The 14,250-nt window shown below is 42.7% G+C and overlaps 1 protein-coding gene across 1 annotated transcript in view; it reads left to right on the forward strand.

Moving 5' to 3' along the window:
* The window catches only part of SMUG1 (single-strand-selective monofunctional uracil-DNA glycosylase 1), a 130,974-nt gene that overhangs the window by 66,173 nt on the left and 50,551 nt on the right, over positions 1-14,250 (forward strand). Inside the window, exon 2 of the mRNA XM_087710501.1 lies at positions 4,485-4,506. The gene's annotated coding sequence lies outside the window, so the exon portion shown is untranslated. The remainder of the gene's footprint in view (positions 1-4,484; positions 4,507-14,250) is intronic.

The following is a 14,250-nucleotide window of genomic DNA, read 5'->3' on the forward strand; positions in this document are numbered from 1 at the left end:
CCCAATAATTTCCTATGTCAGGATTTTTTTTAAAAAAAACTATTTTTATTGCTTTGGAAGTCAGTCCAATTTTCTGCATGGCAACCCCGAGCAGACGCAGCATCCCAATAATTTTCATTGCAAACAATGGAACTCCGATATATACCAACTAAGCAGACTCCGGCTAAAATACTTCATGAGGGAAAAATGTACATGAATGGGCTTCAGGCTGAAGAAATCTACTTCATGTATTATTAGAAGCCTGAGATTCAGGGAGAGAAATAATGACCCAGGCTGGCTCAGATGAGTTTTATGTCAGCTCTGGACCTGTATGATTGTTGAATGTAAGAGAGCTTTGAGAGCTGAATTACCTCTTTTTTTTTTGCCTCTGCTGTAGTTTATTTAAAAGCAGAGCAAAGCTGGCTCTTCCTTGGCTCGTGAAGGAATTGCGAACAATAACAACAGTAAACGGACTAGTATAGCGATGCTCAATCAATCTGCCCTGCAGATATTTTGGATTTCAGTTCTTCTCTGTGCCAGCTAACAAGGTTAATGATAGGGGATTGTGGGAATTGAACCTCAGGACAATTTACTTTTGATCTGAACACTCAGGGCACTTGAACGCATTTGGAAAAAATGCTCATTATTGCAATCAATTTTATTGTAAACTGCCAGGAGATCTTGCGAGCCAGTGATAATGCATACTGGCCGGAAAAATATGCAAGTTGGATCTTATGTAATTTTGCCCAGTTTGGTGCTCTAGAGTTACATTGGCTGTGTGGGATGGCTATTATATTCAAATATACCTGAGGGACATTTACGTAGAGCAGGGGTGTCAAACTCGATTTCATTGAGGGCCACATTAGGGTTGTGTTTGACCTTGGTAGGCTGGTGTGAGCATGGCCAGGGTGGGTGTGGCCAGCTCGACGTCACTTGTGTTGGGGGTGCCTGTGATGGCCTGAGCACTCTGCCAGCAAAAATGGGCTCCCAAGCTCCGTTTTCAGCTGCGACGGCCTCCTGCAACCCCCTGCCAGCAAAAATGGAGCTTGGGAGTGCCATCTGTGGCCCTCGCAAGCTCCATTTTTGGCTGCAACAGCCTCCTGCAACCCTCTGCCAGCGAAAATGGAACTTGGGAGGGTCGCTCCATTTTTGCTGGCAGAGGCAATTGCGGGCCGGTCCTTCACTGTTTCCAGAGCAGCTCCGCGGGCCAGATCTAAGCACTTTGCAGGCCAGATCCGGCCCCCAGGCCTTGAGCTTGACACCCCTGACATAGAGGATGGTACTCTTGACAAACAGGCATGGATTTCCGACTCTTCTTTAGATCAGTGCTAGAAACAACTTAAATTGCAAGAACCTCTCTGCTTTTTAAATATCGCAAATGTTTGCAGTCTCTTTCTCTTTCCACCTTTTGGAGTTTCATTTGCCCTTATTGTACTTGATAAAAATTAAAAGCAACAGAGCAAAGATCTCTTCTGCCAGCTCTTTTTGAACCCATGGGTGTGATTTATCCCAGCCTGCTGATTTTAAAATGTTTATTCCTGGTAGATGCCGTTTAACATCCTCCCAAGTGCAAGTTGCAAGGGAAGATGGTTCATCATTATTACAAGATAAGAAAGTACAGTATTACTCTGCCCCAAAACAAAGTAGAAATATATGCTGAATACCATTTTCCGAGCCATTAATCGCCATTCCCCTCATCCCTATTGAGGAATGCCCCTAAATCATTAATTTTTTAAATCAAACTTTTTAAGACATTTTCTCTAAGCCCTGACACATCTGAGCCTTTGACCAATAACCATCACCTTAACTGTGTACATTTCCTAATTGATAATTCATACAGGTAGTCCTCGACTTACAACCATTTGTTTAGTGACCATTCAAAGTTACAACAGCACTAAAAAAATAATCTATAACCATTTTTCACATGACTGTTGCAGCATCCCCATGCTCACGTGACCAAAATTTGGACCCTTGGCAACTGGCATGTATTTATTATGGTTGCAGTGTCTCGGGGTCATGTGATCACCTTTTGCGACCTTCTGACAAGCAAAGTCAAATCCAGATTCATTTAACAACCAAGTTACTAACTTAACAGTGATTCACTTAACAACTCTGTCAAGAAAGGTCATAAAATGGGGCAAAGGTCACTTAACAGCTGTCTTGTTTAGCAACAGAAATTTTGGGCTACTTATATATTCCCGGTCCTCCTTATTTCACCATTGCTGTCTTGTTTTACCTCCTATTGGGCTTTGTAACTGGAGGAAACATTGCTACAGGAAAAAACCCAAAACATATGGAATACAAAGGGCTTATTGCCACAACAGCTTGTCCCTCATTCCCTCAACAACGTGGATTTGGTTGTAATGTTTTCCGGGTCTATCGTCACAGAGGGAAAAACACGATGGCACCAAGAATCAGCTACAAATCACCGTTTGTATCCATCGCCATGTACCTGGCCTGCTTCCTCTACATGCCCATTATATTAATCCAATCCTTTCTTTATTACACCAATCCAATAGGAAGCAACACATGTTCACACTCATTTCTTTCTATTCCGCATCAATTAATATGGAAAGCTTCTTTTTGCCTCCATTCCTCCAATCCATACTCTAAATGGGAGACTCTCCAGATCACTGATAAACAAGGGTATGTGGGTGGAAAATCAACAAATTTACTAGCATAATTAGGTAATTAAACAGCTTCTACAATCTGTTGCCCTCCAGATGTGCTGAGATTAGAACTCCCAGCTAAGGCCATACTAATGGTGGAGAGGAACTAGGATTCTGTAGCAGGATATCTCAGAGGGAGATAAATGTGTATAAACGTTGTGCAAGCAAGATACCTCTTCTTGTGGGTCCTCATGGCCTCTCCCAATCTAGCAATCAGTGCTGTGTAGGTTGACATTGTACCCACTTTGAGGGAGGGAGAAATTTCTATCCAACCCATGATTGGAGAGGAGACAACATGTTTTAACCTATTCTGATTTAATTGGAAAGATTTTTAATTTGGGCAAAAGTGTCCCTCAAAGGGAAATCTGAAGGTGACATCTCTACTAACAATCTTGACCAAACTGGACCATTTGTAAAGAGCATTAGGCCATGAAACATAAAGACCCACAGAATTAGCCTTGAGAATTTTGTGATAACTGTTTAGAAAACCCATCAATATCTATTTATTTACACAGATTTAAAAGCACCCAACTTGAGACAACTCTAGGCACAACAATGGGGAAAAATTACGCATATTCAAAAGTTCATGCAGGACAAAATTAAAACATTGTCAAACAAAACCTTAGAGGGGCTCATTCACCACCCATTTCAAGATCTGGGAAGATAACCAAGTTTTCAGTGCCTTACAGAACATTATTAGACATTCAGATGCCCAGGAGAAAGTGTTTCCAGACAGAATGCTATGACAGACAGACAGACGTCTACACTCTGACGCATATACAAGCACTCTCTACATGCTCTTTGCATTTCCTCCTGATATGATGTATTTACAATATATTTCCTGCAGGATGAAGCTAGTTAGGTGCTTGTTAAGAGATCTGAAGAAGTTATTAGCTGTAAAATACATCCATATTTCTCTCTCTCAAACCATGATACCCAGCTAGGCCTAGAAATATTCATTTATTTTATTTATGTATTTAGTTTGTCAAACATGTAAAAAAAAAAACAGGTATAAATATAAACATAAATATGAACACAGTAAATAGGTACAAATAAATGGAGAAAGTAGGACATGGGCGGTAGGCACCAGGGGTGGGTTGTTGTTGGCATTACTGTCGGTTCACTTCACGTGAATGACAAAAAACATGGGCGACCAAGGAACTGGTTCGGGGGCATGGCAAGTCTGCCATCCCTACTGGTTCAGCGACCCAGTCGCAATTTGCACTACCGGTTCGCCCAAAACGGTGTGAACCAGTAGCAACTCACCTCTGGTATGCACGCTGGTATGCTTATGCACGCCCCTTACTGACCTCTTAAGAATGGGGTGAGGTCAACAGTAGACAGTCTCAATTAATGACTAATCTGCTAATCTGAGGTCGATTCCTTCCTCCTTTTTCCCCAGGGACATGCTTATATCTAGATTTATACTTACCAGGTAATCAGTATACGCATACATGGTAAGTGCTCTTCGAATCTTCTCCTGGTATGATGTATTATAACTAATGAGGTGCTAGGGTTGCCTATTTCTATAAAGGATTTCCTAACAAGAAATCTTCTTTCTTATAATTATGAATCCTGCTTCAGTAACTTGCTCAGATCAGATTCCTGCTCTCTGGAACATTCCCACACTCACAACAAACACTTTAACTTCTAACAACAGCATGGGTCCTTCCCCACTTGCATCTCACCATGGGGAAAAATATACCCTGGCAACCTGCTTTTTTCCTTTCAGATTTCCATAATGTTGCTTTCCTCGTCTCCAGCCCATGTGTGAGACATGCTTACATTGTCCTTTACTTGCCCTGTTGTTAAAGCCGTCTTTCTTTTCTATTCCAGATCTGTCAAAGGAAACTCCAAGGTAAGTGACAATTGCTTCCTAACAATTAAAAAAAAATTATTGGTGGATTGCTGTTCTAGAAGGAACTACAAGTTGAATTGACACAGGCCCAAAGAGCATTCTTTTAATATTTGGAGGGAAACACGTGTAGAAATTTAATCTCAAAGGGTTATCCTTTTGATCAGAGCAATTTGGTCTAGTGGCGAAGGAGCAGCCTAGAAACCAGGAGCCTTGAGCTCTAATTCTGCCTTTGTTATGTAAGTTGGCTGGGCAACTTTAGGACTCTCTCTGTCCAACCAGTGGTGGGTTGCAGGTGGTATGCCCCAGTACAGTTCCGTTCCGGTGCTCTGGAGGGCCCACCCGGCCGCCCTCGTTCCTTACCTGTCTTTAAAGCCTTTGGCGCTTCCGCGCACGGCGCATACAGCGCCTGTGTGACATTCCGCTATGTAGCTGGAGTGTCACGGAGGCTCGCGGAGGAGTCACCGGACAGTAAGACAGTAAGCATGCTGTGCGTGTCCATGTGGATGACGCCGGGTCTGTTCAAACCATACTGGTTGGAATGGGATCGGGAACCCACCACTGTGTCCAACCCACCTCACAAGGTTGTTGTGAAGAAAATAGGAGGAGTATTGTGTTTGTTTGCCACCTTGTTTGTAAAAATAATAAAGACAGGATAAACAAACAAACAAACAAACCCTCCACCTCCCATGAGTTAGGGATGTATTTTGGGCACATCTACACACCTTGGTCTCCCCACCTAGCTTTACTCTTAGTCTCAGCAATCCATTTAAATTAAGATGGATTGAGATTTTTGAGGCCTTCTCTCCCTTATGTCTGTGGAGGTTCTCAGTCATCCAGGTCATAGTTGTCTCAAAGGTGCTTTTTTTCAACAGGCAACTAGACTGTTGTTTTTACTTCTTCGTCAAGGGAAAACCCATCCCAATTGCCTTTTGAAAAAAGGACCTTTGAGGTTCCCTCCCTTATGCTCTTCTACTCTGAAATCTTAACAGTAAATACTTAATTAAAAATAGAATGGAATGGGATGTATTAGAATGGAATAGATTGGAATAGAATAGAATTCTTTATTGGCTATGTGTGATTGGCCACATAAGGAATTCGTCTTTGGTGCATATGCTCTCTGTGTACATAATGGGAATATAACATAACATGATATAAATGGGAATAAGACAAACAAAAGGTCTCCTTTATGTGATGGGTAGGCATGCATGTATTTTCCTGTGTACACACCTCCATCTGGGCAACGTTGAGCCAAACATGCCAAGGGTGAAAAGTGAAGGAAATGCATGAATGAAAAAAAACCACATTACCTTTCCTACTTCTTTATCCAGCCATATATCCATCCATCCCAAGGACTAACCAGCACTAACTCCAGACGTCCCACCGAAGGGTGCATTCAGGCTTGTTAAAGGGAAATCCAACCATTTCCCTCTAACAATCACCCCAGTCCTCCACTCCCCCCCCCCATCCCGCTTACCTATCTCTACCTGCCCCGCCCCATCTCCTTTTGTCTCACCAGGACAGACCCACACGCTGTCGGCGAGAGCGCCCCCTCCCGGGCTACAGAGAAAAATGTCAGGGAAGATGCTAAATTGGACCCCCAACGACTGCGCAGTAGGGAGGGTGGGGTTCGGCCTCTTTTTGGCTCTTCACGTGTCTTCTTCTCCTTTTGGGGGGGATGCGGGGAGGAGAGTGTGCCCGATTTCTGCACGGTAGAAGATCACAATAGGGGGTGCAAAGGAGAGCGATTGGGAGGGGGGGGGAGCATGGATCTCAAGCGAAGCGGTGGCGATGGGCTGTTCTTAGCCGCGGCGGCACAGCCCTGAGCCGCCGGCGAAGGAGTCGGGCAAGCGGAGAGGAGTCGAGCGAGCGGCTGCCGCTGATGGATCGCGCTTTCATAACTTCCTCTGTATTAAAGTGCGGGTTCACCACGAGGGCAGGCCTATCCATCATGCCACTGAATGGGGCTTCGATTTGCTGAGAGCGCCAGGCGCTGCGCTGGCTGTCTCCTCCGCCGGCGCGGTTAATATCTCTCGTTACGGCCCTGGGGGAGACGATGACGCGAGGAGGACGGGAAAGCGAGTGGCGCAGGGTGGGTTTATTTGGGGGGAGGGGGAGATGCTCGGGAAGGAGCGTACGTGCTCAGCCCGATTGGGGAGGGCGTGCCGCCCTGGTTTTGCAGAGGACACATAAAAAAGCGTTGTCGCTGCTGCTTTTGGAAAGAGCCGGCATATTTCACGAAAGCTTCGGGTAGCAGTTAAAAAAAAACGAGGTTGCGAAAGCTATCAAGAGTAGGTCCCCGATTTACGAAGAGGGACTACTACGAACGTGCGAATGGTCGTAAAAGTAATGAACCCGAGAATCACGATGCGTGCATTTTGTAGAGGGGGAGGGATGTTTTAGTTTAGTGTCATTAAAAACGGTAAGCCTGCGTCTTTCCAGGTAGACGTGCCCTGGGAAAATTCCGGATGCATGAAAATTATGCACTAGGATGCTAAAGAGCATCTTTCTGCCTATTCCTTGACTGTCTATTGTTGACCTCCCCCCATTCCTAAGAGGTCTGTAAGGGGTGTGCATAAGGCACCAGAGTGCCTACCATCCCTGTCCTACTGTCTTCATTTATTTGTACCCATTTATTTTGCAGTGGAGCCTCCCTGTTTCTAGCATGACATCATGGGCTCGAGAAACCTCCCCCTACCCCCCCCCCCCATCTGATGCATCAGTAGCATTTCATGTAAAATTCCTGGGTGGTACCTCCTGTTCAGCGAGCCAGTTCGTCCGTGGGGTGTATCTGCTGCTGTTTATGTAGGCGTGGATTGGCAGAGGATTATGAGTATGCTGAGGATGAGTATGCTCCTTGCTCCTCAGACATCAAGCGCATGGCGGCCGAGGATAATGGGACTTGTGATCCAACTTATCTGGAGGTTGCCAAATTGAGGGAAGGCTGAACCACATATAACTTTCATTTCCTGCCTGCAAATGGAAGCACAGCAGAGAGAGATCGCTAGCGCTAGGCCTGGCTTGAGAATAGATGAGCCCATTGAGCTTCTATTTAAAATTCATTAAACAGTTCGTTTGCTATTTAAAATGTAATAATGTAGGGTGAAATATCTAGAAATGCCCACAACGTGCATTTTGGAAAGGCTTCAGTGAACGATATGTAAATGTGGAAATTGGAATTGTGCATATTGAGTGCAGTTTACTGCAAAACTAATCCATAAACTGGGTCAATTCTTCCTCTCCCCCTTTAAAAAAAAACAAGTAAAGGATTATCTCTTAGTGAATGGCCTAATCATGGATTTTAGTGATACTCCTTCGGGCCTTCTGAATGCCACCTTTTTGAAATAACATTTTACATTGACAGTAACTCTCATGTTCACATAATGCTTATTCCTTATTTACTATTGAAAATAGTAAAAAAGAGCTTTTATTTAATAAACATCCAACCCTGATGGATATGCCTGTATGAGAAAGGAAGTCCATATACAAAATTATATATTGCTTATGTACTTTGCATTTTTAATCCATTTTATTCTATTTATATTGTTGTATGAAATTATTTATTTTTATCCCATCTATTATTTTTATAAGTAATTCAAGATGATGAATATATATAATATTCCTTCCTCGTCCTTGTTTCCCCACCACAACAACCCTGTAAAGTGAGTTGGGCTGAAATAAATTTATAATAAATTTGCTCAATTCAGTTAACCGAAGTAGCATAGGAACTATTTGCATAAATAAACAAATACATGTATGATAAAATATTCTGTCCTGAATAGAAATAATGTAATTTGAAGTACAGGGAGCCCTCAACTTATGACCACAATTGAGCCCAACATTTTAACAGTTGTTAAATGAGTTTTGCCCCATTTTACGACCTTTCTTGCCACAGCTGTTAAGTGAATCACTTCAGTTGTTAAATTAGTTACATGGTTGTTAAGTGAATCTGGCTTCCCCATTAATTTTGCTTGGCAGAGGATCGCAAATGGAGATCATGTGACTTCAAGAAACTGAAACCATCATAAATAATAACCAGTTGCCAAACATCTGAATTTTGATCATGTGACCATAGGGATGCTGCATCGGCTGTAGTTGTGAAAAATGGTCATATGTCATTTTTTTCAGTGCCATTTTAACTTCGAACAGTCACTAAAGGAACTCCTGTAAGTCAAGTGATACCTGTCCAGATACTTGTATACTGTATGTACTGCAGAAAATGGCCATTGGACAATCTTCTCCATCCAGTACCTAACCGTTGTAGATGTCCCATCCTTTCACCCAGTAGTAAAAAAAATTTTTTTTTTACTACTGGTTCTCTTGGTGTGGTGTGGCAGGCGTGGTGTGGCTTGGTGGGTGTGGCAGGGGGAGGATACTGCAAAATCTCCATTCCCACCTCATTCTGGGGCCAGCCAGAGGTGGCATTTGCCAGTTCTCCGAACTACTCAAAAATTCCGTTACCGGTTCTCCAGAACCTGCTAGATTTCACCCCTGCTTTCACCACCATATAGTGAAAGTTGGATGAGGGAGATGAAAGTTGCCATTCAACCCAGCTGGAAGGCACCAGGTTAGGGGACGCTACTGTGGTCAGTCAGGATTAGGGATTGTGTAAAATGCTCTCGGGCTATAGGTAAAATCATTTATGGGGGATTATGTCCTTCTAGAGCACGGGTGTCAAACTTGCTGCATCACATTGCTGTCACAACAGAGCTGGGGTGGGCGTGGCCTGTGCGTGACACATCTGGCCTGCAGGCTGCCAGTTGGACACCCTGTTCCACAGAGATAGAACTGAAAGGAAGAAGGTGCAAAGGATTAATACATAATCACACCATTCTAATTTTCTTTTTTTGTATGTGTAGAAATACATTTTCCTTTAAATATAGAACTAGGAAAGAAACTCTGAATCTTGCTTTAGAAGATATTTTGCCCACATGAGGGCTGCAAAGAACTTTGCTGGCACAGCATTCCCTTTTTTTTTTAAAAAAATGGCACATTTGAAATCCCCTCAGATTTAAAATACTTGCAGGCATGAAAAAGATACCATTATGGCAGAAACTAAACAGCTATTAAGTGTCTATTGGGGGGAGGGGGACAACCTGTCCATATCTACTTATGAGAAAACTATCTGAAATTCAACAGAACTCAATATGGGATGAATGTTTTGACTTTCAACCGCAATTGGGACCAGAATTTCCGTTGCTAAGCAAGGTGATTGATGAAGTGAGCCACACCTGATTCTTCAACTTCTTTGCCAATGATTGTTAAGCAAATCAATGCAGTTAAGTGAATCGTGTGGGCATTAAGGGAAAGTTTACTTGTTGGAAGCCAGCTGGGAAGGTCACAAATGGCAATCTCATGTCCCTGTTCACTGCAACCATTGTAAATAATGCTGGTTTCCAAGCACATGGATTTTGATCATGTGACTGTGGGGATACTGCAATGGTCGTAAGAGTGAGGGCCGGTTGTAAGGCACTTTTTTTTTTCAGGGGCATTGTACCTTTGAAGAGTCACCAAATGAATGGTTTGTAAATTGAGATTAGGATGCATAAGATTAAAGCCTTTTTAAAAAAATATATGTGAAAGTTCATACACTGATCTGGAAGAACACTACTTTGTGGCATTATGGTGGTGGAATCTAATAGATTCAAAAATTTATCTGAATTGTATATTTTGGGCCTCCACACCCTGGATGTTTGGTGATAGAATTCTTACAAAAGTTCTGGAGGTGTAGAAAGTATAGAAGAGGAACCTTGATTGACACATGTGGGCTCCGTTACCAAAGTGATGAGGGGAAAAACATACCATAAGTCCACAACTTGGCAGAACTTATGCGGAAGAGACCCAGACATCTCCCTAATTCACAGGAGTCTGAGAAAGGAGAAGAAATACAGCACAATTTGTTGCAAGGCACTGTTATTACAGCCACTCCCAATATAAGTGGTTTTAGAAATGTATTTATTTAAGAAAATTTATATGGCTGCCCAACACACATATGATGATTCTGGGCATCTTACAGAAGCCCCCAAATATAAAATCCTTCATACACACAAACACACCCTGTGATAACAATCAAACAAACCATTCAATGGGCTCCAAATCACCGTGGGGTCCCCAGACCTGTTGGCAAAATTCTTTTTCAAGGCCTTTCAAAAGGCTTATCTCTGCAGGGATGATGTTCCACTGGGAGGGAGCCACGAAGGGGAAGTCCCTTCATCTTGGTCGCAATAGATGGACCTCCTTAAATTTTTTATATGTAATGTTTTTATACCCCTGTAAGCCGCCTTGAGTTGCCATGTGCTGGCTCAGTGGCTAAGACGCTAAGCTTGTCAATCAGAAAGGTCGGCATTTCGGCGGTTAAAATCTATAGAGCCGCATAATGGAGTGAGCTCCCTTTACTTCTCCCAGTTTCTGCCAACCTAGCAGTTCGAAAGCATGTAAAAATGCAAGTAGACCATCTTTGGTGGGAAGGTGACAGCGTTCCGTGCGCTTTCGGTGTTTAGTCATGCCGGCCACATGACCACGGAGACGTCGGACAGCGCTGGCTCTTCGGCTTTGAAACGGAGATACCGCCTAGAGTCAGGAATGACTAGCACATATGTGTGAGAGGAACCTTTACCTTAATAAATAAATAAATGCCCTGCTGGGTAAGGTATGGGTAGATGTAGTTGGGAAAATACAGTCTTTCAAATAACCTGGCCTCAAGCCATGTAAGGCTTTTAAGGTGATAGCAGGCACCTTAAATTGGATCAGGAAGCAAATAGGCAACCAACGCAGTTCCCACAAGAAAGGTGGCACGTGCAAAGCTAGGCTTGCACAAAACTATGTAGGCTGCTACATTTTGAACCAACAGAAGCTCCTGAATACGTTTCCCATGTAGACCATTGCAGTAGTCAAGATGGGAGTTGACTAGGGCATGTATGACTGAACAAGGCTTGTGAAGTTAATGTCCTGGCCTGGTCTACTTGGTGGGGCTGACAGGAAGATAGAATAGATGAAAGGATGAGCTAAGGGAGAGGGAGAAGAAGGAATGGAAAAAAACAGTAGCCTGGTTGTTTTCTCAATCTGCATCCTTTCTTCTCCTAACCTACCACTTTTCTTTTTGGGTTCTAGGTGGTGATTAAGGAAAAGACTTCTCCTTGCTGAGACAGCTTACCAATATTTTCCTGGGCCTCCTTGAAAAGAGAAACCTTGCACTTGTGGTCCAGCCTTTGTGGAGCCACTGAGAAAGAATCTGGACTGAGTAATCCAGTTTCATCTCTAAAGAGCCTGGGGAGGTTTGCGTCACAGGAGGAGGAGAATGGGCTGATGGGAAAACAATAGTGAATCTATGTGGCCAAAGCAATAGCAAATGGAGAGATGTTCCATAACACCTATAGCATCACAGTTCCTTGGGGTCTTATGAGACAAGACACACACACCCCAAATCAGTGCATCCTATCAGGCATGACACAGTTCTCAGAAGAGCATCAGAGTGAAGTGTCATTTAAGCATGAAGGCTGCTGTGGGACCCCAGAATTCGAATAATCCCCAATTTTGTCAATATGGATGGGGGTAGGGACACATGGAGAGAAATTGTAACAGGCAAGAAGACCAATCTGGATAGCACAAGTAAGGCAGTTTTCAGGCAACACAAAGGTGGCATTGAAGATGGGAGATCTCTGCAGCATAATATAAGCCTTATAGAGAAACCAGTGTTCCCTGGGGATGCAAATAGGCATGGGTTGAAGCAGTTTTTCTTCAACTGATAGCTGCTGTAGTGGGGAATTTAGAAGTTGCTTCCTTGCCATTTATTTATTTGTCTGTAGATTTGATTTGTATTCCACATTTCATTCAGGAGCTCATGGCAGCATACAGTACATTCCCTTCAACATTTCCACACAAAACCTGGAAACAAAATGTGGGTTCGGCTGGCTCAAAGACACCTAGTGAATTTCCAAGGCTGAAGGGGAATAAAAACTGGGTTGCCATTTTTCCTCTGTTTTAAACTCTCCATCCTGAGACAATTTTCATAAGGAAAGGCAAGTCAAGGTATATGTTACAAATAGTCCTCAATTTATAATTGTAGTTGCACTTGCAATTATGGCTGTAAGTCATTAAGCAGGTCTTCACATGACTCATGCATAAGTTGATAAGCAAATACGGTGGTCAAAAAGCAAAAACCATTGTTGTTAAGTGAATTCATTGTTCACTATGGGGATTTTTGGGGGGAAACTGGAACTGAACACTGGTTTCTAGTAAAAACATTGTAAATTGAGGTTATGTGCCCACAGGATGAGACAAATGACTGTAAATGTGGGCCAGTTGCCAAGTGCCCAAAATGTGCCATGGGACCACAAGGGAGCTATTCTGGCTGTCAGAACTTTGAATCTGGGTCATAAGTAACTTTTTCAGGGATTGTTGTAACTTTGGTTGTTAAGCAATTGGTCATAAGTTGAGGACTACCTGTATAACATGCACTACAGCAGAGTATATAACCTGAAGCCTTGGCATTCCAAGTGCCTTCAAATTCATTGCAGCATTGGCTTTGGTCCCACCAGTGTCATCACATAGCCTTGGCAAATTATCTCCAGTGGAATGCAATACACAATAGCAAACAGCTTCTCTATCGATTTTATATATTCTTCCATACTCTGCTTCCATCATATCTCCTCCTTTCTATTTTAAATAAAACTGTACCATCTAGATGTCTCCAATTGATTTGAGAATCATCCTCTCAACCAAACAGCACAATGTTTGATTTCCAAATAGAAAAGCCTTTTCTTCCGGAGATCCTCTATCCATTTAACTTGAAAGCAATTGCAGCTAAATCTTCCAAGGTGGCTCTCAGGTTGAACCTCTCTTGAGGCAGTTCAGTGAGATGGAAAGAGGGAGACAATAAAAGGCTTAATAAATGAAAGCTATCCTTTCATCCTTTGTTTCACAGGATAGTTCTGAAGAGTTCTGAGAGTAGAACAATCAGGGAAGTAGGGCCTGAATGACTTACACTTTCTTCTAAGGTCTTGCTGTGATGGGGAAAATGATAGCAAGTTCATGCACTTTCATTTTTGGATATTTGTAGTCCAACGCTTCAATACTGCTTTCAACATTTTGTTGAAAGCCCCAAGATACCTTGGACAAGCTACCTTTAAAGGAATTTCCATTTAGTTTAGTTTATAGTTTAGTTTAGTTTAGTTTAGTTTAGTTTTAGTTTATTGTCATTGCACCTCGTGCAATGAAATTAAATGCTATCTTCAGTGTACATTATAACTATAAAAATAAAACACACACATCCTTCACATTCTATACCAGTAATGTATACTTTCTTCACTACTTCTACAAAAATATAAAAATATAATACTTTTCTTCACTAGCAGTAGCACGCATGCCTGGGCATGCACAGAAGGTCCATGATGACGTCTGGGTTGGTGGGCAGAGCCTCACGCCGCCACCACTAACAGTTCTCCAGAACCAGTGCGAACTGGCAGCATACCACCTCTGTTCTATATAATATATTTTCTATAAGAAGCATAGTTGGAAGTCCTTATCTTTTAAAACCTGGATCCTCTACTTCTTCTGTCATTTGGATGATCCTCAAGATTCTGTGGTTTTGAATCAGAAAAGAGTTAGTTGGTACATACTCTACTTGGGAGCTTCTCAGAAGTATCTCACCAAAAGCTGGCAGAATCTCACCAAAAGCTGGCAGGATTCTGGGCCTTTCCATATAGTTGAGTTGAAGTGTTCTCCAATCATCTTTGAGTCGATTGGCCG

The sequence above is a fragment of the Thamnophis sirtalis genome, unplaced genomic scaffold (assembly GCF_051295495.1).
Source record: "Thamnophis sirtalis isolate CommonGarterSnake01/CBP01778 unplaced genomic scaffold, rThaSir2_p1.2 scaffold_3, whole genome shotgun sequence".
NCBI lineage: Eukaryota > Metazoa > Chordata > Lepidosauria > Squamata > Natricidae > Thamnophis > Thamnophis sirtalis.